Consider the following 27876-nt stretch of genomic DNA (forward strand, 5'->3'; position numbering starts at 1 on the left):
AACCAACTGAGCCATCCAGGCGCCCCATATCCTCTTATTTTTAATCACGCAATAAATAAGCCTGTGCTGCAGATAGAAACCAGAAGATACAAATAAGCAAAAAGAAATAAACATAAGGCGGTGGGGTGTGAGCCTGGTAAAACAGTGCAGAACCCAGCCTGGCTCTGGAGGGGTCCACCCGTGATTAAATCCTGGCGCTGTCCCTGCTGTGTCCTTAACCTTGGCAACTCAGCCTCTCTGAGTCACAATTTCCTTGTTGATAAAAAATAGATAAATAAATAAATAAAAGTATTACTTTACCCATTTACCTGTTGTGCAAGTTAAGATAGCATTTGTAAATACCCAGCACTAGAGGACGTTCAAGAAATCCGTTCTGGGAGAGATGCCGGGGAGTCACCTATGGATGTCGGGGGGCAAAGCCTGTCGGGAGTAGAGAGGACCCACCAGGACTGTAGATGTGAAACTGTGGAATCGGTAGTGTGCAGGCATGGGGGCCGCAGGGCCCGCGAGGACCCTGGGTGACAGGTTTGTGCAAGTGGAGCAGCTGGAAGGTGGGGTGGCCACGGACCAGGCCGTCATGGGCCCGGTTTCCTTTACTGCGGAATGTGGCTTTGTTCGGCAGGCGGCGTGGAGCTAGTGTTCTGGGTTTTGCCTGAATATTGTTTTTTGCTTTGTCTTTTTGGGTCTGGTGAGGGTGCTGAGGGCAATGCTGAGAGAGCCGCGTTTAGGAAGATTCATGTGGGAGAGGTGAGCCAGAGGGGATGTCCCATGGGCAGGGACAGCCCCAAGACCAAAGATCGGTCGATGGAGATGGACGGTGGTCTTCAGCTGTACGAATGTCTTTGATGCCCCGGGCTTCTCCTTCGGGGGAGCACGGAGTTGGGAGTCAGTGGAAAAGCTCTGAGCCTGAGGAGGAAGCAGGGACACAGGGCACAGTGGAGATTTGGGGAGTAGGACCCATGCAGGTGAAAGCAATAAGCATTTTGGGGGTTGGTAGCTTGCAGGCTGGAGAGGGGTTGTTGATGCTCCTCAAGCTCTGATGCCAGGTGCCCAGCCCGTGGGATCGCTGGTGGTCAGAACCGCAGGAGGCCACTCACACCCCACCAGTCATCCGCAGGCACTTGTCGCCTAGTGTAGATGCCACCCAACGCTCTGTGTGGTGAAGCCCATTTCTCTGGCATCTGCAGCCATTCCAAGCAAAACTAATTAGGCTTTTTTCTCAGGCTTATTTGTATACTTTGGAATAAAGCACAAGATAAAACAAGCCTAGCTAACCCAGCAAGGCAAGTTCCAGAACCAGCGGGAGGAAATATTGTGGTTGGCTGGGTCTCTAGTGGACCACTAGTCCCAGAGCCGGGGCGGGGGGCCAGGGGGGCTCCACTCGTCACTAAGCGGCACCAGCTTTTTGCTAAGCCATGAGTTTATGCTAATTTGGCCCTCTGGTTCCAGAGTTAGCCTGTACAGCCCGAGCTGCTGCTTATTTTTGTCCAGATGCTTGCTCATCCGTTATCCCAGCAGCATCCCTGGGAGATGTGAGGGTGAGTGTTCTCGCTGAGATTATTTTCTCAGAGGAAGACCTGAGATTCAGGGAAATGGCCTGGATCTGAGCTATGGTCACAGAATGTCTGCATTTTGGTCCTTTAGTTGAGAATGTTGCTCATTCTACAGTCAGGAAAACAATGTTCAGGTTCAGGTGACTTTCCCAGGTAGGTCCCAGGATTCCTGGTGCCCAGGAAGATCCTGGCCCCATGCCCAATGCCTCTGATCCCTCTTCAGACCTCAGAATGGACCACTGGGTTCCAGGGACCAGCCTGTACCCTCTGGGCAGAAAGGAACCTTGAGAAAGCCACAGACTTCCAACCCCGAAGTCCCAAACTCTCAGCTGTCTTTTCATGAGCCTTGGAAGCTGTGCAGCGTTCCTTTCTCCCCATGAAGCGTCCTGGGTCACCCCAGAGGTCATTCACAGAGGTCACCCTTTCCTGAACCACATATCTGTCAGCTAAATCCTGACTTAGACCAAAGAACAGATTCTTCCTGGGAGACATCACCTCGGCCTGCAGACCTGCGGCCCTGAGTCGCTCACTGTCTTTCGAAGCAATTTCTCCACTGCTGAAAAGTCCCAAGTCATTAGTGAGTTTAAAAGTGAACCTTGCGTGAGGACCCTCATTTTCTCCTTTTTTTTTTTTTAAGATTTTTAAATGTCTATAAGTAATCTCCACACCCAAAGTGGGTCTTGAACTCACAACTGTAAGATCAAGAGTCCTGCGCTCTTCCACATCAGCGTAGGAGCCAGGAGGTCCGCCCACCCCTGTTTTCTCCTAATCTATTTTCTTCCCAACCAGCTTGCACACTCCCCAGGGACGTGTGTGACAGTGATGTAGGGAAGACGTTAGGGTTCAAAGCCGACCACAGAGAAAAAACCCTTGAGACATCTTTGGTGCAAAAAAGTGATTTTATTAAAGCACAGGGACAGGTCCCAGGGGCAGAAAGAGCCGCCATGGGTCCTGAAGAGTGTCCCATTATGTACTTTCAAGTTGGGAGGGGGTTAGGGATAGCATAATCTAAGGAATTTGGAAGTGAGGTTTCCAGGACCTGGAGGGGACTAGCTATGGTGGGGAAAGGTTTATTACCGTCCAGTCAAACCCGCGTTCTGACATTCTTTAGAAGGATGGTGGGTCATATGCTTGGGAGGTGAAGGGGTTTAGGGATAAAGGAAATTTCCAAAGGAATTTTTATACTTTAAAGTAGATTTACAGGATCCTGGGGTTGGGCTAGGATTGCCTTTTGCCCTTAGCAAAGTATCAACCTTCGGCAGTTGAGTCCCTAGAGGAATGTCCCTCTGCCTGTTGCAAGGACTTATCAGTGGGCTATAGGTCCTACGGAAATTTAATATAAATATCTCTCCTGCCTTTGTTTGCCACATCAAAGGCTACCCAGGATTCATTTTAATCGGGGACGGTCAGACACGCAGACACCCAATGACTCTCCTGAAGGAAGAACTTGACCATACTAGATCCTAGAGACGGGGCTCCGCACGCCAGGCGGAGGTTTTTAAATGTCTATAAGTAATCTCCACACCTGGTCCTGGCGGGGCCAGGCAGAGAGGCACAGGTCTGGGCCAGGAGGTGCGAGGCGGGAGGTGTGGACAAGGCAGGGGCCTTTACTGTGGTTGCTGCTGCAGGTGCGGGTGAGGCAGGGCCAGTGGGTTTGGGATTGGCGGGTTTGAACCTTTCCAGTGCGGCCGGTACTGCCTGAGCCGGGAGGGAGGAGGCCAGGGTGTGTGCACTCCCGGTGGTCTGGTTTGCGTCGGAAAGGCAGGCTCGCAGGTGAGCCATTCACTCTCTCCAGGGAGTGGCGGACCCAGGGCGGGCAGTCCTGCCTGGGTCAGCAAGGCCGCGGATGTCAGAGCCTCAGGATCATGGAAAACAAGCCGCAGCTGCTTGTACAGGGAGGGACCGTGTTGCCTTCCAGAAGCTGCAGGTTGTATGGGCCGGGTGGAGGCCCGGTTCCCGAGGGGACTTTCCCCCGCAGAGCCTGTGGGAAGGGCCTCCGCCAGGACCCTTGCCCCAGAGAAGGCTGCATTCTCTGTATTCCAAGCGGGGCTCCCCAGGGAGTCGAGGCTGCTGCAGCCCCGGGCCGTGTCCCCTGAAGCTGTGTCAGGGACCGAGCAGGGCCCCTTGCTGCATCATCGGCCCTGCCTGCCTTCATCTGTCCTGCTGCCTGTCTTTTTAAGAGCCACGGCTCTGCCCTCCCTCCTGCTCACTTGCCTGTGTAGTAAGGAGTTGCCTCCCCAGCAGCCGCTGGCACAGGTGGTAATGACAGTTGGCTGCGGGCCCGTCACGGAGGGGATCTGCCCGCGCTCTGCCTGCGTGTTGAGCAGCCCAGCGGCTCCAGCCAACAAGACTGTCGCCTGCGCTGTCTCGGGCCAGCTCATGCTGTCTGCCGTCCGCGCGGTGTGCCGCTCGGGGGACTGGGAACACGCCCAGCCCCGGTCCCCATCTGTTGCAGACGTGCGGCGGTGGCGGCTCCGGGAGCAGCCGAGCCCTAGAACTCGGCTGTGCTGAGGGGGCTGGGAAACCCCTTCTCTCATGGGCCTCCGGAGCCGGCATCCGGATTTGTCGGAGCCCGGAGCGCTGGGAGCGCTGGGTCTGCAGCACCGGCGTCCCGTGGGCCAGCGTCCTGCAGCCGGGCACCTGCCGTCCGCAGCCGCGGGCGGAGACCTCCAGGACCACTTGGGGCTGAGTAAGCGGACTCCCTCCCCGAGCCGATCCCCGAGTGCATGGTGACTGTGCGTTTCTGTGTGGACGCCTTTTCCCCGTTAGGATGCTTTTGTCTCCTCTCTTTGCCAGACCCACCCGAATTGTTGCTTTGTTCTGCGGGGGCCTCTTGTTAAATTGAACACCCCCCCTCCCGGTGGAACTCCCCCTTCTTTCCCTGCCTCGGAGCTGTACGTTTTCTCCTTACGTAACTTTTCCTCGGGATTTAAAGAGGCTCGTCGTGAAGGTGGTATGTGTGTGGGGGCGTGTTCGTGGCTGTTCCCTCCCTGTCTTCTGTCCCTCCCCACCCCCCCCCACCCCTACCCCCCCCCCCGCCCCTCCTGGGCCGTGCTCTCCGACCACCTTGGCTTCCAGTTCCCGGCTGACGTCTTAGCAGAGTTGACATCCTCTGGCTTTCTGCTCCCACTGCCCCAGTCATCACTTGTTATATTTGTCCTGAACAGAAAAGATCCATAATGATGGGGGAGCCTGGGGACACCACCCGAGTTGTCCCTTGGAAGGCTCAGGACCACAGAGTCAACGGTCCCCTGCCTGGTGAGGGTGCGCTCTGGGAGGCATACTTGTTGCTTTTGAACTTAAGGAGAACACATGGAAGAAACAGAAGCTGGGAGGGAGTGGGGCAGGAAGGGAAGAGGGGAAGGTGGGAGAGGCGCTCGCCCAGGACTGAGCCGAGGTTTGTCCCTTCCCTGGGCGCCAGGAGAAGGGTGGGGGCTGAGAACCCGAGTTTCCAGGGGGTCGGCGCTGCAGCTGGAGGGCTGGATTCCGAAGCCACTGACAGGGGGCCATGCACTCGGAGCAGGCTGCTGAGTGTTTCGGTCCCCGCCGCCCCCAACAATCCCCCCCCCCCCCATAAACCAGGGCCTGAATTAGTCATCTGGGACCGAGCTTGAGCTCACAGTCTGTGATGGGTACTTGAGTCCTGGTGATGCGGGGCGGGGGGATGGGCAGCGGGGGCAGGAAAATAGAAAAATGAGGCTTGATTCTGTGCTTCTGGACTTATAATCTGGGGGGGGGGCGAGAACAGAATATTAGATCAAGACTTGGGGAACAGTGGAGAGTCAAGCCTGGGATGGGGCAGACGCCAAGTGTCCAAGGCAGGGGCCGGTGGTCTGCGGGACAACTGGGAGGGGGCACCATGGAGGGGCTGGGGACAGCGGGACACAGGCTTATATCTGAGTGCAGGGGAGACCCCAAAACATAAATGGAGGGCCTTCCCGGTGCTCTCAGGTGTGGCTAGGTAAGAGAAGTGTGGAGGCAGACGGAAGGGGCCGAGCGGTCAGCCCAGGAAGCTTCCTAGGGAAGTGATGAACAGATTGCCTCGAGATTGGACCAGTGCCCTTGGGCCCGTCCACCTCTCAGCCCAGGCTGACTCCGAGAACAGCCGGGCTCACTTCCCGACCCGAGAGGAGGGCAGTACAGCCTCTCAGCTCTCCTGCTTCTGTAGTTTGAGCAGGAGCTTCCAAGGGCTGGAAAACTCCAAGGTGGGGTTTTAGGTTTGTTTTTGGTTGTTTTAGCCCAAAGTGAGACCTAGGAGGCAGGGATTGACTCCTTTCTTACGCGAGAGGATGCTGAGTGTAAGATTCATTCCGCAGGGGTCATTGAAAAATCCAGCCTTGTTGCCACACCTACAGCCACGTGGGCTGAACTGAGAAAGAAACTGGGTGGCCCAAGGCCCAGCCTGGTCTTCTCACCGAGGCAGGCGTGGGGAGGAGGGAGATGAGCAGACTGCGGAGGGCTGGGTAGATGCCCCCCTTGTCATGGACTTGTGCGCGGGTCCCCAGGCCAGTATCCAAGTCACCCCTTTCATGGAGACAAACTCTCAAGTGCCACACGCCTGGCAGGGTCCAGCCACGGTGAGCGTGAGGCTTGGCCTTGTCAGTAGTACTGGCCAGCCGGGGTCCCTGAAAATGGACCTTTTAATTTTGCCTCCTGATCTCAGCTCAGCTCTTAGCTAATAGAATCCTTGGATTTTTCCAACCTCCTCACTGTTCTCTTTCAAACCATATACTTTCCTCTTTTTTTAAAAGAGTTGCAGTCTGGGGGCACCTGGGTGGCTCAGTCATTGAGCATCTGCCTTTAGCTCAGGTCATGATCCCAGCGTTCTGGGATCAAGCCCCCGTCCGGCTCCCTGCTCAGCGGGAAGTTGCTTCTCCCTCTCCCACTCCCCCTGCTTGTGTTCCCTCTCATGCTGTGTCTCTCTCTGTCAAATAAGTAAATTTTTTTTAAAAACATCTTTCAAAAGTGTCGCCGTCTGTCCTCCCACAGGCCGCCCGCATGGACGAGTCTTGCCCTGTACCTTCTCGAAAACCCCCTTACTATTCCTTCATACACAGCCTGTGGGTTTAGATGGGCTCCTGCCTGTGCTTTTTCTGTGCATTATTTTGTATTAAGTGGTGTTCAGTTCGTTCTAGTAGGTGGATTCATTCAATTGGTAATTCCCTATGGTCAGTTAAGGTTTTCATTTCTTACAGGGATTTGTCTCTGTATCATTGCTATTAACGCTTTACGCTTTGGTAAATGTTTATTGACCATGTATTAGGCACCAGGTGCCGCACATGGCATTTTCATGGGTATTAGTTATTTTCTTAGTTCTCATGATGATCCTGGGAGGTTTGCCTCATTTTACACAGGAGGAAATTGAGGCTCTGTGAACTTGAACCATTTGCCGAGATTACGTAGCTGGTGTATGACAGACTAGGGTTCAGATTCAGGTCCTCTGACTACAAAGTAGCAGCCCCCATGCCCCCTCCCCGCCCCCCTCCCCCACACTGCACTGTTTGAGCACATGGCAAACTTCCAACAGTGAAAACGTGTGTCTTAGCCGCCACCATGTCATGGCGACCAAGCAGGACCTCCGAGGCCCTACACTTTCCCAGCCCCAAGACCCCGAGGACTTGCTGTTCTGCCACTAGGGCTGACAGCGTTAATCCACGGGCTTTCTGTGTCTCTGGTAAACCTTTCCTCTCCCTGACAAACTTCTTTTCCATGAGCATGACTTAAGGCTGTAGAGCCCTAAAAGAGGTTAATGACGGAGTCCAGAGCTCTGACCTCAAGAACTAAAATTTGGGGTTTTGAGAAGGGTGTAATCATAAGCACCCGATGCTCAAGGACCCGGCAAAGCTGCCTCCTCAAACCCACAAACCCGTGGCATTGGACTTGGGAGTTGGTCTTGACCTTCAGCCTGTGTCGTGCTGGGGACCATAGGCAAATCATTTCACCTTTCTGGGACTGTTCATTCTTCTGACACTGGAGATGGCCATACGAGCTCACAGGACTGGGGGAAACCCGCTGACAAGGGCTAGTTCCCCACCTGCAGCAGATAGATGCTCACGGTAGCCAGCCTCTTCCCACTGGGGAGCGGTCTGTTGCCCCGCGCTGACCCCAGCGAAGTCCTCCCAAAGCAGGGCCTTGAAGCGATCGGTTTTCAGATAGAATTCTGCAGGTCTTATCACTTCGGTTATTCACCAGGAAATCAAGGCCAGAGGGCTGTGGGTTCCGTGGGGTTCCTGTTTACCTCGCCGCTCCAGGCAGGCGGCTGCCAACCTGTCCTTGGAGTTGGTCAGGCTCGCCCCGTCCCTCCCGCCTCACGTGCTGCACGCGGACGCAGCTGTCTGCCGGCTCAGTGTGGTTCCCTGCCGCCGCCGTCTCCTGAAGGTCACACTGGCATGTCTGCCCTGTCTTCCTCGGATCATACATTCCTTTCCTTTCTCAATCGCCTTTGGCATCTTTTCACCCTAAGATAGAGCGATAGAGGGAAGTAGGGAGATAGTAGAAAACAAAACCAGACTCGGGTTCTTGTTTTGATTTTGCTTTGCGAGTGAGGTATGTGGTGGTATTTTATTGCTTCACGTCTGCTTTTACCGGAGTCTGCCATCTGCCTGGTAATAATGGCTTCATCTCCTTAGTCACTCGTGAGTTAGAGACGCGCCGGCAGGTTCCAGAGAATAAGAGAACAGACACCCAGCACGTCGAAGCAGAGCCAGCCCTCTGCCCCGCAGTTACCCCACTGCCATGTTGGGGGGCTCCCAGCATGATGAGGGACTCCAGGCGGCCCGAGGAGGGTAGAACGGAGGCTGTGGAGTCAGGGCTCCTCATTCTCTCCCAGGCTGCTCTACCTTTTCTTTTTGGTTCGGGCAGACTGCCGAGGTTTGAGAGCCCCGAGGACAGGGTTTTGCTGCTTCTTGCAGAGAGAACCAGATACAGAAACAGGAGCTGAGGAGAAGTAAGACAAAGCACCAGAGAAAACTCTTCCTTTTCACATAACCCAAGCAGCTCATGTATTTGACCTTAAATGCAGACCTTGTCCTTGCTTTGCGAGCTCCATTGGCTGAACCCCATTCAGAGTCACACTTTGATGGCTGGACGTAAACTTGGGGCTGACACTTGGGGGCCTTTGGGGTTTTGGAGACTTCTAAGGTGGAAGGCTGAGCTGGGGTGGCCTGTGTTCAGGAAAAGGTCGTGAGGAGACAGGCAGAATGTTACCCTTGCATAGTGACAGGACAGCGTAGGGCCTTCCCCTTAACCAGGGGCAACAAGCAGAATCTCCCGTGAGCCGTATTGGGACTCCAGAAGGAAAAAAGATGGCAGAACACAAGGTGTTGAAAGGGCGCCTTCCTGGAGAGAGAGCATCAGGCCTGGGCCTTGCCGCCACCGTCCTGTCTTCCTGCCCTTCCGTCTGGGGCTGCTGGAGGTAGAGGCCTGGCACTTCCCACAAACCGTGGCCATCTGGCGGTTAGACCCTGCCTACCTTGTGCTCCTTATCAAAGCTTTGAGATGTATGAGGACAGTTTTAGAAATATTTTCACCAGTAAGATCAGAAGGGTGGGGGCGCCTGGGTGGCTCAGTTGGTTGAGCATCCAACTCTTGATTTCAGCTTGGGTCATGATCTCAGGGTCATGGGATTGAACCCCACGTCAGGCTCGTGCTCAGCACAGTCTGCTTGAGAGTCTCTCTCTCTCTCTCTCTGACCCTCCCCCTGCTTGCGCTTGCTCTCTCAAAATAAATAAATAAAATCTAAAAAAAAAAAAAGGATCAGAAGGGTACTTTCTGCTCATCTGAAAAGTCAAATTAATGATAACAATGATTCTTCAAGCGCTATATTGCTGGTACCTGCTACTGCCCGATGCGGCTGTGACAGAAAGGTGAGTTTTTTGGATAACGGGACCTCCTCACCATAAGGCGTCTCTGCCAGGCCCTGAAGACAAAGGAGTCAAGACTGAGCCAGAAGGGCATCTGGGTGTGTCCTTGGAGGGGTGTCTGCATTTTAGTAGCGAGCAGGAATGCTGTGTTTTTAAGGCCTGGCAGACAAAGGAGACAGGGCAACTCCCAGCACCCAGATGCTGGGGGGAGGCCTGGCATGACACCCACGTGGACCCCTCAAACACATGGGTTCTGACTTCCGACACAGGTGCCCAGGGCTTCTTGAAGATCCTGCTGCTGGTGCTGTGCTGAGCCGGGGCTGGGTAGGAGGGGGCTGGACTAGGGAGTGATCTGTTTGAACAGATTTTCTGCTCAGAATCCAGAGCGCTCTATCCCCTGGTGGGATTCGCCCTTCACGTTAGGCCAAGACCCAAGCCAGGCGCTTACCCAGAACCAGCCAGGCCTGGCTCAGAGCTCACTGCAGGCATCTGTCACCACCCACTCGCTCTGAGTCATCCCACACTTATCTGCTGAAATCGCAGAGCCTGGAAATGCGCTTACCGGTTGGTCTTCCAACACAAACTCCGGGGGGACACTTGGGAAGAAGGTGGGTCTTGGTGGGGGAGGGGCGTGCTCCATCCCGGCCTGGGGTGGGCGGAGGGGCTCTGAGTGCCCCACTCAAGGACCTGGGGACCCTTCTCCTCCAGGCCCCTTGGGCCAGCATCAGAATGTCCCTGTAGGCCTTGTTAGCGGCCACCTGGCAGCTCTCCCCAGAAGGACTTGTTCCTTCTTCTGGCTGCATAGAGAGGACACTGGGCCACGCCACCACGTACAAAATTTGTTTTTCCTCTTCTTCCCAGATCTCTACTTGGTAGATGAGAATAATCACCCACTTCCCCGCCCCGTCCCCCCCCTCCTGCCTCCCTGCCTCCACTGTCTTCTAAATGGGGAGGAAAAGCCTCTGTCCGTGGACCAGAGTGCCGAGTGTTTCTCAAAGGGTGGCCCTGGGGGCTCGTTAGACTGTGCCTTCCTGGGCCCCACCGCAGCCCACTGAATGGGGTCCTCAGGGCTTCTCAGTAGCATCTTACGTGCTCTGAGGACTGGCTTTACAGGAGACAGGAATCTGTACTTAGAGTGGGTTGACTTGGACTCAGCGTCTCCCCTCCTGTTCGTCTATCTAAAAGGAAAATTCTGGGGACATCTGGGTGGTGCAGTCAGCTAAGCCTCTGCCTTCGGCTCCAGTCATGATCTCAGGATCCTGGGGTCCAGCCCTGTGTCAGGCTCTGCACTCAGCCAGAAGTCTGCTTGTCTCTCTGCCTCTCTCCCTGCTCACGTGTGCATGCGCACGCACTCTCTCTCTCTCAAATAAATAAAATATTTTTAAAAAAGAAGAAGAAAGAAAATTCTAGACCTTCTTGTCCAAGGTCCAACTAGACACTGAGTCTAACAGTCCCCCCCTCCCCCACCATGCCCCAAGTCAGCTTTCTCTAGTTTCGTTCATGGAGATAGATAAGAGAGTATTGTGCAATTGCAAAAAAAAAAAAAAAAAAAAAAAAAAATCCAAAGAGTATTTTTCAGTAATTCCAAATGCCTCAGGACTCTGGTTAATCCAAAGTTCTGAGACCTGCATCTATGTCTTGCTTGGAATGCTGTCAAAAAAGAGCTCTGTAAAATGCATTTACCAGTGAAACAAACCTGACATCACCCAGCTTCTGGTACTTTCGGGCCCTCGGTAATGGCACTTGGACAAAGTCTGGCGTGCCGGTGAGGACGGATGTCGGGTTGAGATAAACTGCCCATGATCCACATTCTTCACCACATTTAAATATCCACCATGTTCTTGGTGCTCAGTGATCCCTGCATTTCCTGCTTGGCTGGACAGACTGGGTAGTTAATAGAGAGGTGGTGGGGAATCGTGGCCTCAGCCCATGAGCACCTCTGGGTATCCCCTTACCCCCCCAGGTGCCTCCCTAGGGTCCCCCCTCCAGTGCTCCCCAAACTGGCCTCATCAAGAGCTGTTTCTGTCTGAACATCCCAACTGCACCTGAATTTCTCTTTTCATTCCTGGGCCGTCAGAGCCCTTTCTGAGCTTAGCTAAACCGGTAATCCCCTAATTCAGAGCAGGGATTCGTGTCATGGGTTGTCTCTCATAGTTATCATTTAAATATTACCTTGATCCAAATAAAGGGCCTTGGGATAGGAAATTTAGGATTGTGACAGCTCACACTAGTAGGGTTTTACCCTTGGGAGAAATTGGGTTTTTGGTGTCCGACACATCTCTCCTCCTAGATCTGTAGCCACTGTGCCTCTAGCTGGGTCCTGGAAGGTGACGTGCAGACTTTCAGATCCCAGGAAGGGGAAGAAGGGACGGCTGTGCCCCATCGGATAGGTGTAACCAGGTACTTCGTCACCAGGAGGGCGACTAAAACCAGAGCATTTTGCTGGAAATAGAGTATAGCTATCACCCACACTGCACAGCTGCTTCCTGAAAATTCTACTCCCACTGCATGAGAAAGCACATTCAGTATTCCAGGATCAATAATGTAGACATCTTCCCTGTGTTCTGCAGATTGTACGTTTTTCTTTTTTCTCTCTTAAGGTACGGGGATGGGCGGTGGCTGGTGGGTCACTCTGGGCTCGGATTTATTGACCTATAGCTTACATACAGTGCCGTGCACCAAGTTGAAGTGTGCAGTTAGATTGTGATAAATGGGAGTGGGCACGCGACCACCACTCTCACGACAGAGCTCATCTCCATGACCCCGTGGGTCCCTCGGGCCCCTCTGCAGTCTCTCTCCTCCCCCAGCCCCATCCTGAGACTGGGGAGGAGCGTGGGGCTCCCCTGTGAATGCCCAGTTCCAGACACACAAGGCTCCCTGACACGTGTTCCAATGAATAAAGACGTCAGTGGCTCTAACGTATTTTAAACATTCTCCCAAGCCTCCTCTGGTTTCTCCCACTCATCCTACATTTTGGAAGACTGTCTGATAAACACTTGTTAATAAATAATTTCTGCATTTAGTCATTCCTGAGACCAGTCTCCCGATCAGCCTGAGACCATCAGCGTTACTGGAGCCGATGACATGAGAGCAGTGAAAGCAGGGGCTGGCCGTCCCATTGCCCGCGTGGTCACGGCGACATGTGCATTTCCTTCCCACCTCCTGAAAGACCGAAAAACCCGGCAGGAGCGTCCCTCCCAGACTAGAAGCCCCAGCCTACATCACCCCCCGCCTCTCTCAAAGATAACAGCATTCTGCCCCGACATAATGGCATCTTGCCTTTACGAACCAGGGGAGTAGCTCGTGTTATATATTTACATGTGTATGTATATTAACTCATGATCTGAGAGGAACTCCTATGATTCCCATTTTATGGATGAGGAAACTGAGGCACAGAGAAACTGATGTCCACAAGATCACGTAGCTTTCTGGTCATCTGTTGCTGTATCACAAGCCACGCAGACCTTGTAAGTGTGGTTGGGGATCGTCGCAGGTCCGGGGGTTTCCTGGCTCGCGGTGGGCCCAGTTCCCATGTGATGTTCCACCAGTGTTCTTGGCCAGACAGCAGCTGAGGACCGAGGGCTCTGAAGGTCTCCTCACCCTGTGTCAGGTGCCTGGGCTGGCAGACAGCTGCTGGAAGGGTCTCAGTGCAGCCTCTCCCCTTGGCTGGCGGGAGCTTCCCCGTGGCCGGGTGGTCTCCAGGCAGCAGGACTTTTAACAGCTGGTGTCCCCCGCGGGGCAGATTCCAGGAGATCCAGGGATAAGCCACCGGCTTCCTACCACGTGATCCTCCTGGGGCATTTCTGTTGATCGTAGGGGCCCAGACTCGGGGAGGGGAGAGGACTGTTCCTCTGCAGGAACGCCTGGCTTGTGCATTCAGGGACGGTGGCACTTGGTGCCTCAGACTAGCACGAAGCCCCTCCCCGGCAGCCCTCTGACTTGGACGTGAGCCCTGGCGAGGAGCTTCCCATCACCGCTGGCCTGATGGACACACCATAAAACACACTTCTGGGGCATCATTTCTGTTCTGTTTTACTAACAAGAATGACAAAGCCGGCTGGGTCTGCGCTCATGTCAGGACCCAGGTCATACCTGCAGGCGGAGAGGGACCGTCCCCCAGCTTGCTGACCCAAGGACTTGACTCTGTGCTGCACGGCACACCAGAGATGAAAGTAAACAGGTGAAACATAGGAGACACAGGTGCCGTTCCGCACCGATCCAGCAAAATCCTGAACTTTGACGCACAGCCAGCCTGTGGGTGAGGCTCTAAGGGAAGCAGAGCCTCCTCCCCCGGAGTGAGGAGGGCAGAATGGCACTGACGTAAGGAGGATGCGTGACAGTTTTGTCTGGAAATCACAAATTCACGGCCGTTTGAGCCACAGTCATGCTTCTGGGGACATATCCTAGAAATAAGAAGAATGCACAAAGTTCTTTTGACGGCCTGGTCCTGATGGCCAAAGATTAGAGACGCAGACTGCCACAGGGGCTGGTACAACTAGAATGTTCCATCCAAAGGCGTGTGCGCTGGATACCGGAGAAATCTCTCTGTGCTGATAGTGAATGACATCCTGGATAAGCAAAGTGTGAGGCAGAAAAAGTATGAGACTAAGGGGTCCCGTATTAGATAGGATGCTCAAGCATCAAGTCTAGTAGGATATGCAGCTAAAGATGGTTCCTTTGGGGGCACAGCATGGATGGGGCCAAGGGTGGGACCCCAACTTTTCCATCCTACATCGTCTTGTTTTGACTTCCAGATCCCGTGAATTTAGCTCTTAACCCACATGCATGGACAGCAGAGCTGCTGCCCTCAAGAGTGCTCGCGGTCTCTGCGGAGATGAAATTTATCAATAAATCCCAGACAGAGCTTGAGGGATTTAAGTTCTTAAAACTCTTTAACTCGAAACTCTTTAAATTCTTAAGCAAGTATCTGGAACTCTTGAACTGCATGAGGTTAGAGAAGGGTGCAGCTGGTCTCGTTAGGGAAAGGCGTCATGGGTCTTGAGATAGTTCTTGGGGGATGAGTAGGTCCTCTTACCTGTGCCTATGAGAAACGGGGTGGGGTGCTTAGTCCTAGCGGGGGGTGCTGTCAGCTCGGATGCCTCAGACCGATACGCAGGAGTCGTCGCGTGTCCAGCACAGACGACTGTGCTCTGGCTAGTTGAGGAAAGGTTGGAGTGAGAGCCCCAGCGTGGCCGAGGGAGACGGGTCAAGGCACCCTACACTGTGAGGAAACAACTTCCTGAATCAGAGCTTCTCAGCCCGTCTTTAGAAAGATGTGATTTCGCATTTTGCAACAGACTGTGTTTGCAGCATCCCGTGGCGCTAGACAATAGGAGCGAATTACAAAGGCTCTTCAGTTACCTGAACCTGACCTAGAAATTCCGTGACTGTTGAACAAGTGTCAAGCTCAAAATGAAATTGTAATGCATAAAAAAAAAATCTTCGTGTGTCCTGACCTTTGCTGACGTGCAAGGTTCCGGCCACAGCAGGCAGGCCAGTCCCACATGGCCTGGCTGCACTGGGGTGTGGTGACTTCGTGCTCAGGCAGGAGGGACCCTAAGGTCTCGGCCAGCAGGTCTCCCATTCGGCCTGATCCTGTTCTCCAAGCTGGGCGCAGGCACAGACCAGAGAGAACTAGCCTACATGATCTTTTATTTCTGTCCTTTAACATGCAGATGGGGCCATGTGCACAGAAGGAGAGGCAGTAGGGAATGTCCCTGGTGGCTCTGGTTTCCCTCTCTGCCTCTGGGGTTTCCCTTTCTTCTCTGTGGACCTCCCCCAGATCATGCCCATCGTGGTTCTGGAAGGTCAGAGTCCATGCACTGCGCTCGCGAGGGCTTGTGCTTTGCGTGCAGAGGGAGGTGTCCCCGGGGCCTCACAGATATAAAGGGTAGAGGGATGTGTGGTCCAGAGGCTTCCAGGACATACTGGTAGCGACCACAAGTGAAAATGAGGGGCTGGCCTGGCGAAGGGACAGACAGCTCCAAGGTCCTCTGTCTCTAGGAATATCCCCATAGGACCTGGTCCAGAATCCTCTGGGCTTCTTCAGCAAGAAATAAAGGTTCCAAACCACTCTAGCAAGGAGTAGATGAGAAATGCGGAGGACAGGCTCAGGGACGTGTTTCATCCTAGGCCTATCCTGGCCCACAGGGAGACACACATGGCCTGGGGACACAGGCTACACACAGGAGACATCTCAGTGATCAGATCCTCTTAAGAGATGATGGCTTTTAACCCAATTCTTAGGATGTTGGAAGCAGACATTTTTCCTCCCTTGAAAAAAGCAAAGTCACAAACAAGCCCTGTGTTTTATACCTGACTCCCTGCTGTGGCAGAGGCTGATCTAGAAGTTTCTGCTGTTCTGGTGACTTTGGCCTCACGTCCAGCATTTTTCTTCCTCCCCTACTTACATAACAAGCCCCTCCAGAACAGAATGGGTTTGTTGGCAGCAAAACAACAACAACAACAAAAACAGAAAAACCTAGCAGATTTCTTGTTTGGATTCGCTAGCACTGTGGTTTGTGGCTTTGAGTCCCCGACCGGGAACCGTGAGTTTCTCTGTGCCCACTCAGTCTCCAGCCTGGCGCTGGGATTTGTCCTCCCACGCCACACATCCTGAGGCTGCCTGGTGACTCTGGCGAGCACCTGCTTCCATCTGGTGCATGAAGGCCCGAGCCCCACCACTGGGTCCCCACTGGCTGGCTTGGCCTGAAAGAGGGGACCTGGGCTCTCAGAACTTCCTGGCCCTCACGCTGCCCAACCCCACTGGTCACCTTATCTCCTCACTTATCTTTTCTGCCTGGAGCCTTTGACAGGATCCCCTCTGCTCAGGACCCTGAGTCTGGGCATGTGCAGTGCACCTGCTCCTCTGTGTTCCGGAAGGCATCAGAGCCATGGACGTTGTGGGGGGAGTGACCAAGCCCCAGCTCCTTCTTCAAACGGAGTGATGCATGGTTTTCTCAGAGGAGCTGCAGGCAGGCCCCTCAGCTAGACCCCAGGCTCCCTTCTGTCTCTGGATGGTAACGGCACAGGGTGGGTGCTGAGCCCTGTGGCACGGGTATTGGTTGGCCATCGGCCCTGAGGCCAGCTCTAGCCTTTTGTTGCTCTTGCCTTTTTCTTTCATTACTAGAGCAGTTCTAGATTTGCAGAACAACTGAACAGCCGTGCAGGAAAGTCCAGAGAGTTCCCACATACCGCCTCCCCTCCCCACCAGTACCTCTTGCATTCTGAGGTATGTTTGTTATAGTTGATGAACTTATACTAATACCTTATTATTATGTTAACATATAATATATTATTTGTTTCAGGGGTACAGGTCTGTGATTTATCACTTACAATTCACAGCGCTCTCCATAACACACACCCTCCCCAATGTCCCTCCCCCGGCCACCCCCTCCCTCCAACCCTCTCTCCCCTCCAGCAGCCCTCAGTTTGTTTCCTGAGATTATGAGTCTCTGTGGTTTGTCTCCCTCTCTGTTTCATCTTGTTTCATTTTTCCCTCCCTTCCCCTTTGATCCTCTGTCTTGTTCTCAGATTCCTCAGATCAGTGAGATCATACGATGATTCTCTTTCTCGGATTGACTTATTCAGCTCAGCATAATACCCTCTAGTTCCATCCACGTTGTTGCAAATGGCAAGATTCTGGTTTTTGATGGCTGCGTAGTATTCCATTGTATATATATATGTACCACATCTTCTGATCCATTCATCTGTGGATGGACCGTTAATATCTTATTACTAACGAAAGCCTGGGGTTGACGTTGGGCTCACTCTTGGTGTGGTCCATTCTGTGGGTTTGGACACATGTACAGTGACACATATTTACCATTTTGGTATCTGACAGCTAGTGCGCCCTAAAAATGCCTGCTCCCCTGCCCCCATCCCGTGGTGGCTCTGCCTCACTGCTGTTTGTCCAGGTGCCTCTGGAGCCAGACCCCATGCCAGGTGGGTCAGCACAGACTCAGCCGTGTAGACAGGAGCCCTCTCGTCACAGGACTGGGGAGAGGGAGGGCCTGGAACAGAATGGGGCGGTTTGGAGGGCCTCTAGGACCTCCTACCTCAAGCAAGGGACATGAGGGCCAGACATGGGAAATGGGTTTCCAGTCAGCACGGTGGGTCAGGGCAGAAGTCTGTACCCAGGCCTATAGCAGCAGGGGCATAGGCCCAATTTAGCTGCCTTTTTAACCCCAGGAGCTAAATAAGGAAACGGGACCAAAAAGTGAATTTTTAAAAAGAACCAGTCATTTGGCCACTTTGAGCGTCATTAGTTTACCCTGGGGGCAACTTGGGCTCAGGATGGGGTCCCTGGAAGCCTCCATGGTCATGAGCTCTGTGGGAGGGGGCTGCTTTCCTAAGAACTCTGGTTTCCCATGTGGAGCTGCCCGGTGTGAGCCTCACATGGCCCTCGGCAGGCCCAGCCCTGGAGGGAAGGGGACACCGGCAGATGCCATCTCCTGGCCCACCGGTCTCCATGCACACCTGCTCGGGGCTCTGGCAGACAGCACCTGCGGCCCGTCTGGGGAGCGCACCCACCGGTCCTGTGGTTCCAGTAACTTCCTGGAGCAGCTGCTCACCCTGATCGCCACCACACGGATGTGGCGGATTCTGGGAATCACACATTCACACAAAGCTGGTGGTTCCAAAGAAGGGCCATTGGGAACCAGAGCTTTGTCGCTGGAGGAAGGATGTGGAAATGCCAAACTTGCATCAGAGGCTGGCCTCGCAGACCGACCCGATGGACATTGACTGTGCGCCCAGGACAGCCAGGCCCATGTGAGGGGCTCGCATTGTGCTGTGACTGTGTAAGATCGTGGTGCTGTCCTCTTCTGCGGTAGAAACATAAGCTAGAAAGTCCACATCAGCTACAGAGAGCATCGTGTGACCGAGAGAGAACCTGGCTAGGAGTCACAGTACCTGGATTTGGTTCGTGACTGTGCCGTGTGGCTTTGAGCCGCTCGGACTGATCTCTCCAGACAGCATTACTCCACCTGGCCTGGAAGGGGACTGATTGGTCTGGAAGATTTCTATTTTATTTTGTCTTATTTTATTTATTTGACAGAGAGAGAGAGAGAGAGAGAGAGAGAGCGCCCAAGCACAGCAGTGGGGAGGGGCAGAGGGAAAAGCAGGCTTCCCACTGAGCAGAGAGCCTGATGCAGGGTTCGATCCCAGGACCCCAGGATCATGACCTGAGCTGAAAGCAGATGCTTAACGACTGAGCCGCCCAGGTGCCCCAGATTCAGAAGATTTCTGAGACCTTTTACAACTGTCCTATATATACTGTGACTATGGTATTCCCCTAGGCTTAGGTGTCAAGAGATCCAGGGGTCTGCAGCAGGTGTGGGCCAGGTGGGCACAGGTGCTGACAGACACCACTCTGCAGGACTTGGCGGATGCTCCAAGGGCAGATCCCAGGGCTGGCCAGGGCTGTTAGGGTTGGCGGAAGCCAGGCTGCCCCTGGTGGCTCGGAGCAGCCCTGCCCACTGCTCTCAGGGCCACGAGAGGGAGGCAGGGGGGACTCAGGGCCAGGACCAAAGGGGAGCAGGGAAGGACTTGCCCACCTCTCATGATGGTCAAGAGAGGTGGCTCTCTGTCTCTTTACTCCTTGCATATTTCTGGCCACAAAATCCAGGGAGAGGTCCGAGGGCTCCGGCACAGGACAGAGGAAAACAGATGGTGCTTATCCTTCTCTCTCATGACATCTCGAGGGACCAAGGCTCAGCTCCTCTCTGAAATCTACCCGTACCTGCTTCCAGGCTTGCGGGGCCCAACTCTGGAGTGTCCTTTGTCCACAGCGCAGTAAGACGTGCATTGTCCTACGTCCGCCTGTGTGTGGGATCAAAAATGCGGCGAAACAATGAAAGGCATCCTTCTTTTGTTCTCGTTCCCAGTATTTTGATGGTTGTGTGGGATCCACTAAAACGACGTGATGATCCATTGGTGGGTTTGGCCTGTTCGTTTGCAAACCGTGGCCAGATGTTTCTGGAGCAGGCAGTTCACGCAGGAAGGAACAAAGAAAAACACCTCTCTTCATCATGCTTAGTGCAGAAAGCCTTTGAATTCTTTCTGCGTCCTTGGTGTTTGCTGCTTACTCTGAACGTCTTGTACTTTTCAGCGTGTGACGTGCTGGCCCAGAGCAGGTGGGCGGCACGGCAAGAGGGGTTGGGGGAGGAATGCTCCTTTCCTGCCGAAAGTGGGACGAACCTTCTGATGCATGGTGTTACAAATAGGGACATTGGCTATTCTGGAAACCGTGAGCTGGAAAGCTTTGCGGCTATCAGCTCAGCTCCTGGGCCAAGCCCCAGAGCCGCACTGGGTAGGTGGCTGGGAGCAGAAATGCACAAGCGGAATTGCACAAGACCCTCCCGCAGAGTGGAGGGTGTGTCTCAGAACCGGCCAGCAGCGCCGTGACCTTATAAAAATGTTCCCTGGGTGCCTAGTTGTACTCTAATTTGCGGTGTCCCTCCTGCAGTTTGCCTGCAAGCGTAGACCCAAACGGTCTGCTTTTCCCTGTGGGGCCAGCACTGCCTGCAGGGTGGGGGCGGGTGGGGGGCTCGGGGCTGACGCAGGGCCATTTGGATCTGTGGGACGGACCCAGCAACCCCACGGCTTTCCCTCGTGGCTGGTGTTTTTCCTCGTGAAGGGGACATTAAAGCAGGGGAGCCCCCACGGCCAGAGTCACCCAGCCGGGCAGCAGTGCGTGGCCCACCTAAGGCCCCCACAGTCTTGGTTTAGTGGTTTGGTGTTTCATTTGCAAGTAAATAAACCCTGTCCAGAAACCCAGCCTTGGTCTTTTCAAGCTCTATCTTAAGATTTGTCTTAGCAAAATAGTGAAATGTCAAAGCTGAAAACAGCCCTAGAGATGAAGGGCTGTCCCTCCTCCCACAGATGGCGCGTCTGTTCAGTCTGTCCTTGCCTTCCGAAGGCTTGAGCCATCCCAGAGAGCCCTGGGCGGGCCATTCCCTGTCCTCAGATCTCGGTGAGTGCACACACCGAGCCACCGTCCGGCTCTGACTCCTCGTTAGCACCTTCCCCAGCATCGGTTTTGTTTCACGGAAGGACAGACTCTCGTCTGAGTCCAGCCGCGAGCCTGGCACGGGGGAGGAACGAGTCGCTCAGGGGAAGGCAAGGTCCTTGCTGTCAGCCGGCTGCTGGTGTCGGAGGGGGAAGGGCTCTCGGACGTAAAACAGCGTGAGCAGGTGCCCGGCGGAAACCCATGCGTCACCCAGCCGGTGACAGAGGGGCGGCTGCTTTCCCCTCACCGCTGCGGCGTGAGGAGACGAGGCTGTCACACGCCTGTCCTACATCTGCCGCTCTCCCTTATGTGTGGCCAAGGTTCTTCCAGGACAGGAGAAACAGGCCTGCAGGGGCCGTCTCCTGCTTCGTCGCTCAGTTCCGCTGGGACAGCAGCCTTCCCTACCTGTCTGTGTCCCCTCCTCCAGGTCCTTCCCTCGGGGACTTCTTGTGGCTGTGGGCAAAGGCCCAGCTGAGGGGACAGAGGCCCCCTCCGAGCGATTGCACCCACCCTCCTTCCCAGGGGCGCCCAAGAGCCTCTCCAGCGCTGACCCTACTCCCCTCCTCGGGGAGGAACTGGGTTGGGAGAAGACAGGAAACGGGGTTGATTCTGGTTCCTAATCCTCAGTGGTTCACAGCGGCTGGACTCAGCCTGGTCTGGGGCACATGCCTTTAAGGGGTTACCCCAGGGGCCTGAGCGAGGAGCGGGGTGGGGAGGCCCGGCGCATGCGGACTGGGGGCCCTCAGGCCTTCCAGAGCCCCAGTCCCTGGAGGCTGTGGACAAGGCACCATCCCCTCTGCACAGCGACCTCAGCCCATGGGGACCGTCCGAGTTTCCATTGAGCTCTGGTCAAGCTGCCTACAAGGCGGGGCCAGGCCCAGCTACCGTTTCACAAGAGGAGAGCAGAGCAGCTGGCCCTTGGGCATCCCTGTTCACAAGTGCTCACCAAGTCCTCGGTCAACCTGTCCGTTGGCAAGGGGACGGGGTAAAGGCTGCTCTCTAATTATAAGGAGGAGCAGCCAGGGTCTTTGTTTTTGGTTTTCTTTTAAAAGATTGTATTTATTTATTTATTTGAGAGAGCGCAGGAGTGGGGCCTGGGGGGAGAGAGAAGCAGGCTCCCCGCTGCGCAGGGAGTCCAACACGGGGCTCGCATGACTAGAGCCGAAGGCAGAGGCTTAACCGACTGAGCCCCCAGGCGCCCCAGCAGCTAGTGTCTTTACAGAACATTCCGACTGGATTTCAGACCCAGGTTGAGTCGGCCTGACAGACCACCGGGGCTTCCGAGGTGGACAGTTGACCCAGGACTCGGTGCCGTGTCCTGGTGACATCCTATATCCTCTCCAGCCTTGGCTGGTGAGGCCGGCGTGTTCCTGGCCTTGGCCCTCACAGTCCCGACACTGCAGGATATCCGTGGTCCAGGCTTGCTTTACAGATTGAAGCCCCGAGTCTCGCAGAGGCTAAAATGATCTGCCACACCCGACAGCTGAGGGGGAGTGGAGGCCTCCTGGCCACCCCAGCCTCGGGGGTCTGTTGAGAAGAGACTCTACTGCGTGCTGCTGCCGTGGAGCTAGAGAAGCTGCTGGGTGGGAACTGGAGAGAGCAGTGGACCCAGACTTCCTCAAGGCCAGGACTGAGTACTTCCTGGAACACCAGGACCGAGTACTTTCTTGGGACCAGGACTGAGTACTTTCTTGGTGCCAGGACCAAGTACAACCTCAGCACCAGGACCAAGTACTTCCTGGAGCACCAGGTCCGAGTACTTCCTGGAGTGCTAGGACAGAGTTCTTTCTCAGTACCAGGACAGAGTACTTCTTGGAGTGCAAGGACCAAGTATAACATCAGCACCAGGACCAAGTATTTCCCGAGAGCCAGGACCGAGTACTTCCGCGGTACCAGGGCAGGCTCAGGCTGCCATACTTTGACCTTTTCTGGGGTCCAGGGCTTCTTTCTTTGGAGAAGGTCCACCCAGCTCAGCGGCTGAAGTACTTTCCTTGGCACAAAGGCTGAGGGCAGTCGGTGGGGGAGCCCAAGCCAGCTGTGTCAATCAGCTGGGACCCCCAGGTGGAGGGCATGGGGCAGGCAGCGTAGCTGCAGGAGTGAAAAATAGGGGTTTTCTTTTCTTTTGTACATTAGGAAGTCTCTCAGACTGCAGTCTGAAACCACGATGTCCTCTGTGGAAAATAAAGAATTCTGGAACTTCTCCGAGAGTTAAGTTTAGGCTTTCCCTAATTTGGCCCCTGTCCCTCCCCTGTTGCCAAGTTCCAGCAACTCAGGGTTTGTTCCTTATTTTCCTGAGGGCAGTTATATAAAGTGAGTGTTTTTCAAAGTCTGCAGTTGACCATGGCTCTGGTCACCACCCCCCACCTCGGTACCAAGAACTGCGCGTTGGGCGGTTTTGAGGGATTGCGCAAACCTCGTCCATCTGGAGACGCCTCACGCAGGCCTCCCACCTGAGGGGCCTGCCAGGGCCCTCACCGCAAGAGGTGAACTTCAAGCCACAGGACCCACAGATCAGACACGGAGAAGGCTAGCCCACGTGAGCAGCCGTCCTGTGGCGTGATGGGGACTTGGAGAGCTGGGCGGAAGGGCTGGGCAGGGGCGACCTCTGTGGGACCCGAGTTACTGGACACTCTTATTCTGAGGATGCTACTCGCGGCTTTCCTGGAATCGTGCCAAGCATCCGGGAGGACCCCACCTGGCATTTGTGCTGATGACCCAGGTGCATGATGGGGGGCCTTAGTACCCAACTGAGTAACCAGAAGGTTAGCACCTGGAAGCAGATTAAGGGACATATCAAGATAAACGTGTGGCTGGGTCCCCTCACCTCTGAGGTTCCGGCGGAGCACAGAACATGCACCCAGCCCTCCATGGGGGCAGCCCATGTTCCCGCAGACTCTGCCCCCAAACCCTGAGCTTCGAAAGCCAGGGAGATTATTTGGTAGTCGGAGAGGAGAAGAAAATTATTTTTCTGAGTCATCATATGAGGTAAGAAGCACATTTTAGTCTCAGTCCAGCGCTACTTCTCGAAAGTGCTCTCGGGATCCTGGGATGATGTTCAGTTCAGTGATGAAAACCAAGACCCAAGACTGTGGGAGCCAAAAGGCCTCTTTGGAATCTTCTAGTTAAACCCTCTCACCTGACAGATGAAAAACTGACTTCAGACACTCCCAAGACCCTCACCCCATAGTAAACAGCAGAGCCGGGGCTGGAACTCGGCCTCCTGGCTCCTTCCCTGTGCACGGGTCCTGTTCTCTCGGGCGGAGGGATGCGGGACCCGGCCGTGTCGTCCTTCCAAGTGCAGGCCGGGTCCTGATGTCCGCGGGGCTCTGTGTACTCAGGTCTGCTCGGCGGGAGCGGAGAATGAAAACCATCCTCCATGTGTTCCTTCCCCAGTAGGAATCAACCTGTTGGCAATTGCGCTGGAATGTTCTGTCGTGACCCTGATGCAGACCACGGGCCCCCGACACTGGCAGCCTTTCTGTTTGTCCTGTATTTGTGCTTTAGTCAGGCCTCTGCCGGGGGGTGGCCCACAGCTGCGTCAACAAAGGCATTTTGCAGGACGAAGCGTCAGGAATACCGAAAGGCCAGACCGCATCTGACTGAGGCACGCTTACCTCGCACCTTCTCTCAAGGCCCTAATGTGGGTAAAACAGCCCCTGTCCTTCAGGAATCCACAAATCCATTTGGGATCCATGGGAGTGGGGGAGCCGCCCACAAAACCCCAGACTCCACACACTGTAGACCCGCCAGTGTGCGGAGTGATGGCATCCGGTGGTGGGACTCTGCTCTCGGCCACCGCGGCGGGAAGTACTTTTCATTAAGAGAAGGGCTTGAGAGAGACCGTCACCAGCCGCTCCAGGAGTGAGTCCCTGAGCCCCTCGGATCCGCACTCGTCCTTGTCTTCCCCTGAGGTCGCCCTGGGCCAAGGCTCCTCATTAGGCAAGGAAGAGCTCTTGGTCTTCGCAGCCACTGATGCTGGCCAGTGTCTGCCGGTGGAGCGGACCCGCCGGAGGGAGGCTCTGAGCTGGGAGGGGCTGGTCCTGGCTTCCACGGCCTGCGAGCTGCTGTCCGGCCGGCCAGGGCCGGGGGCTATGCCTCTCTGACTTGCAGCATCTCAGCTCTAGACTGTGGTTTTCCCCTTGTCCTTTCTATTTGTATGGGCTGTTCTGAGGACCAAAGTAAGATTGAAGAAGGGCATGGTAATGGCACATCAGCTCTGTTGCTGACCCCTTTTCAGTGTTAGAATGTGGGCTTTTGCCAGAATTTCTGAAGGGGGTGGGCCTGGGGGCTTACATGGCCTGCTTTGAAGGTCAGCTCACCTCTTGGGAATCTTCCCGAACTTGGGGCTTTTCTCTTTTATCCCTTTGCGTTCCTGACAGGTGACTTGAGCATCAGCTCACATCCTGATAATTCCTTTTCCCCGAAGAGCCTGATACTCGTTTCCAGAGCCTGGGGTCAAGGTCTAAAATGGAGTGTGTGCGGCCAGCAACAAGCCCAGAGTCTCTCGGCCGCCACCAGCTCTTCCTGCATCTCCTGGTGCCTCAACGTTGCCCAGCAAAATGCCCACCAGTGCCAGGACCGGCCTGCCTGGCTGGCAGACCTGAAGAGGAGGTTCAGGGATGGTGAGGCGAAGATAAAGCTGTGAGGAAAGCACGAAGCTCTGCTGGGAATTTAATATTTAGAAATCACATGGCCAGGGCAGGCTCTGCGAGCCTGGGCCTTCTGGAAGGTCAGCTGAGCTAGGAGGCCAGGTCTCGATTATACCACTGGCTAATAGTCTTGTGGCCACAGCTCCAGATTTCCCCATACCTGGCCTCCAAGGTGCGCGCTGTTTCTCGGTGAGCCCTGAGAGATGGGAGCCGAGATTAGAATCCTGGAATGTGCGGCTGGGGCGGGGGTGGGGGGTTTGGGGGGGGCCTTCCGGCAAAGCCTGCCCCTCCCGCCCGCGGATGCTCCAGCGAGCAGGCCCAGGCCGGCGCGGGGTGCTGAGGGGGAGGCGGGCCTCCGGGGTGGGGGACACCGGAGGCTTTAAGGAGCTCGCGCGGGTCAGGAATAGCGGCGGGGACCTCGCAGGAGCCCTGCCTTCCAGAGGCCACCCGTGATGGGAGCCAGACCAGCATCCCGGCCTCTCCCCTTTCAAAGACTGGCTAACATGAGTCATTTCGCTGCTGGGGGCCTCGGGGCGAGAGCCTGATGGTGCTTTAAGGAACAAATAAGTATTTGTGAAAAGGCTTTCGTGTGTGGAAACTGTTGTACCGCACGAATGTTCGAGGGTAATGATTATTTGAAACTGGAGAGGAATGTACTCATTAAAACGGGAGATAAGCACCCACACCTGGCCCGTTCTCCTTCCCAAGGAGCTGAACGCGCAGGGCCTGCTCGCTGCCCGGCCGTCGGCTCAGACGGCGCTGCCCGCCTCTGGCCGCCGCGGGGTCAGGGGATGCGGGTTCAAACACTGCGTGCCCACCGCGCGTCCCGCAGATGCGAGCAGGGAAGAGCCACGCAAACGGCCCGCCCTTGCCCCCGATGAGCTGGAAGTCTAGCCGGAGAAGCAGACTGATGAAGGGCCGCAGTGTGGCCTGAGAAGTCCTGTCATCAGGGCTTGTCTTCAGTGGTGGGAACACAGAGAAGAGAAGAATTTGTTCTGCCTGAAGGCGGGTCCGCGCCGGAGATAATACGGGGACTGGGCCTTGCGTGGTCTGTAGAAGTTCACCCCGTGCGACCCAGGACTGGCGGTTGGGGGTGAAGGTTAGGAAGAGCTACGAAGCCCAGAGGCGGCCGCGAGCTTAGGGCAGGCGGAGAGCGGGGACCAGAGCTGGCCGTCCCCGCTCGGCCCTGGGCCAGGCTCTGTGCCGGAGGCCGGCCCTGTGCGGGAGGGACTCTCGCAAAGCAGGGTCTGTTCTCCCGGGATGGACAGTTGCCGGAGGGCGGCCTTGAACTGAGGTGTGCAAGGGGCCGAGATGGCCTTCCCAGCGGAGTGTCCACGGACGCGCAGCCGGGCGCGGAAGAGCCGCAGCAGTCCGTCTGCGCTTGCGGAAACGTGCCGGGGTGTGGAGCACATCAGAAACAAGGCTGCAGAGGTCGGCAGATCCATGGGGCCTGCACTGGAGGCTGTGAGGCCTGGCCCAGAGCTCCTGACCGTGGCTCCTCCCAGCGGTCCCCTGGGAAGCTGGGGGCCGTCCCCCTGGGCTGCCAGCTGAATGGTAGGGACGCCCGTACTGCACTGTAGGCTAACCGGCTCGCCTCTGTGGTGGGACCCGAGTCCCTAGTGTGTTCCCTTGGAACAGGTGTGGAAGCCATTGCCAAGTTCCCCAGGGCATGAGGGGAGGGGCCCACGTACTATAAGGCCCACTACTTCAGGGTTCGCTCTTGGAGCAGAGGTTTGAGATGGCCTGAAAGGGGCCAGGCTGAAAGTCTTGGAGAACAAGCCGGAGAGCTGGCGCCTTCTGGGGAAGAAATGGGGGAAAAAAAAATCTATCCTAAGTGGATTTGTATGGAAATACTCAAGGAACCCTGAGTAGCCAAAACAATTTTTGAAAATAATAATAATAAAAAAGAACAAAGTAAGATATTTCATAGTTCCTGATATCAAAACCTACTACAAGTTTATAGTAATTAAAACAGTGTGGTGCTGGCAGGAAGACAGACATAGAGACCAATGGAATAGAATAGAAACCCCCCAAGAAACCATCACATATGTGGCCAAATGATTTGTGATTAGAGTGCCAAAATCATCCAGTAGGAGAAAGACAGTCTTTCCAGCGCATGGTGTTGGGGACATTATGGACCTGGAGAAGAGTGAGGTTGGACCTACACCTTATACCATACAGGAAAACTAGCTGAGCACAGATCACAGACCTAAACATGAGAGCTGAAACTAAAATAGTCTTGGAAGACGACAGAGGGGAAGAGCTCATGACATTGGATTTGGCCCTGAAGTCTTGATTATGACACCAAAAGCAGATGCAACAAAGTAAAAATAGATCAATGGGACCACCTCAAAATTAAGAACTGTGCCCCCAAAGGACACAATCCACAGAGTGAAAGACAACCTCCAGAATGGGAGAAAATATTTGCAAATCATGTATCTGATAGAAGGTTAGTGTCCAAAATACAGAAAGAACTCCTACCAACTCAATGACAAGCCACCTGGGTTAAAAAACGGTCAAAGGGCTTCTTGAACAGATATTTTTCCGAAAAAGATGCACCAATGGCCAGAAGCTCCTGAAAAGAGGTCCCATATGAAAGATCCCATCAGAGGATCCAAACTCGGATCCAAACCATGATGAGGTACCAGCCGACACGCATCAAGACGGCTCCTATAGAAACAAAACCAGACCCAGAAAGTAGCAAGCATGGTGAGCATGTGGAGACGTTGGAACCTTGTGCCCTGTTGGTGGGAATGCGAAGCAGGGCCTCTGCTGTGGAGAACGGGCTGGCGGTTCCTCAA

At 54.8% G+C, this 27876-nt stretch overlaps 1 protein-coding gene across 3 annotated transcripts in view; it reads left to right on the forward strand.

Moving 5' to 3' along the window:
* Positions 1-27876, forward strand: part of PRKAG2 (protein kinase AMP-activated non-catalytic subunit gamma 2) — a 242260-nt gene that overhangs the window by 41554 nt on the left and 172830 nt on the right. The window contains exon 1 of one of the 3 annotated variants that reach the window (XM_032305088.1): positions 4137-4242. The exons of the other annotated variants lie outside the window; for them this stretch is intronic. The gene's annotated coding sequence lies outside the window, so the exon portion shown is untranslated. Of the gene's footprint in view, positions 1-4136; positions 4243-27876 lie in introns of those variants that run through there. 3 annotated transcript variants of the gene reach the window in all.

This window comes from Mustela erminea, chromosome 11 (assembly GCF_009829155.1).
Source record: "Mustela erminea isolate mMusErm1 chromosome 11, mMusErm1.Pri, whole genome shotgun sequence".
NCBI lineage: Eukaryota > Metazoa > Chordata > Mammalia > Carnivora > Mustelidae > Mustela > Mustela erminea.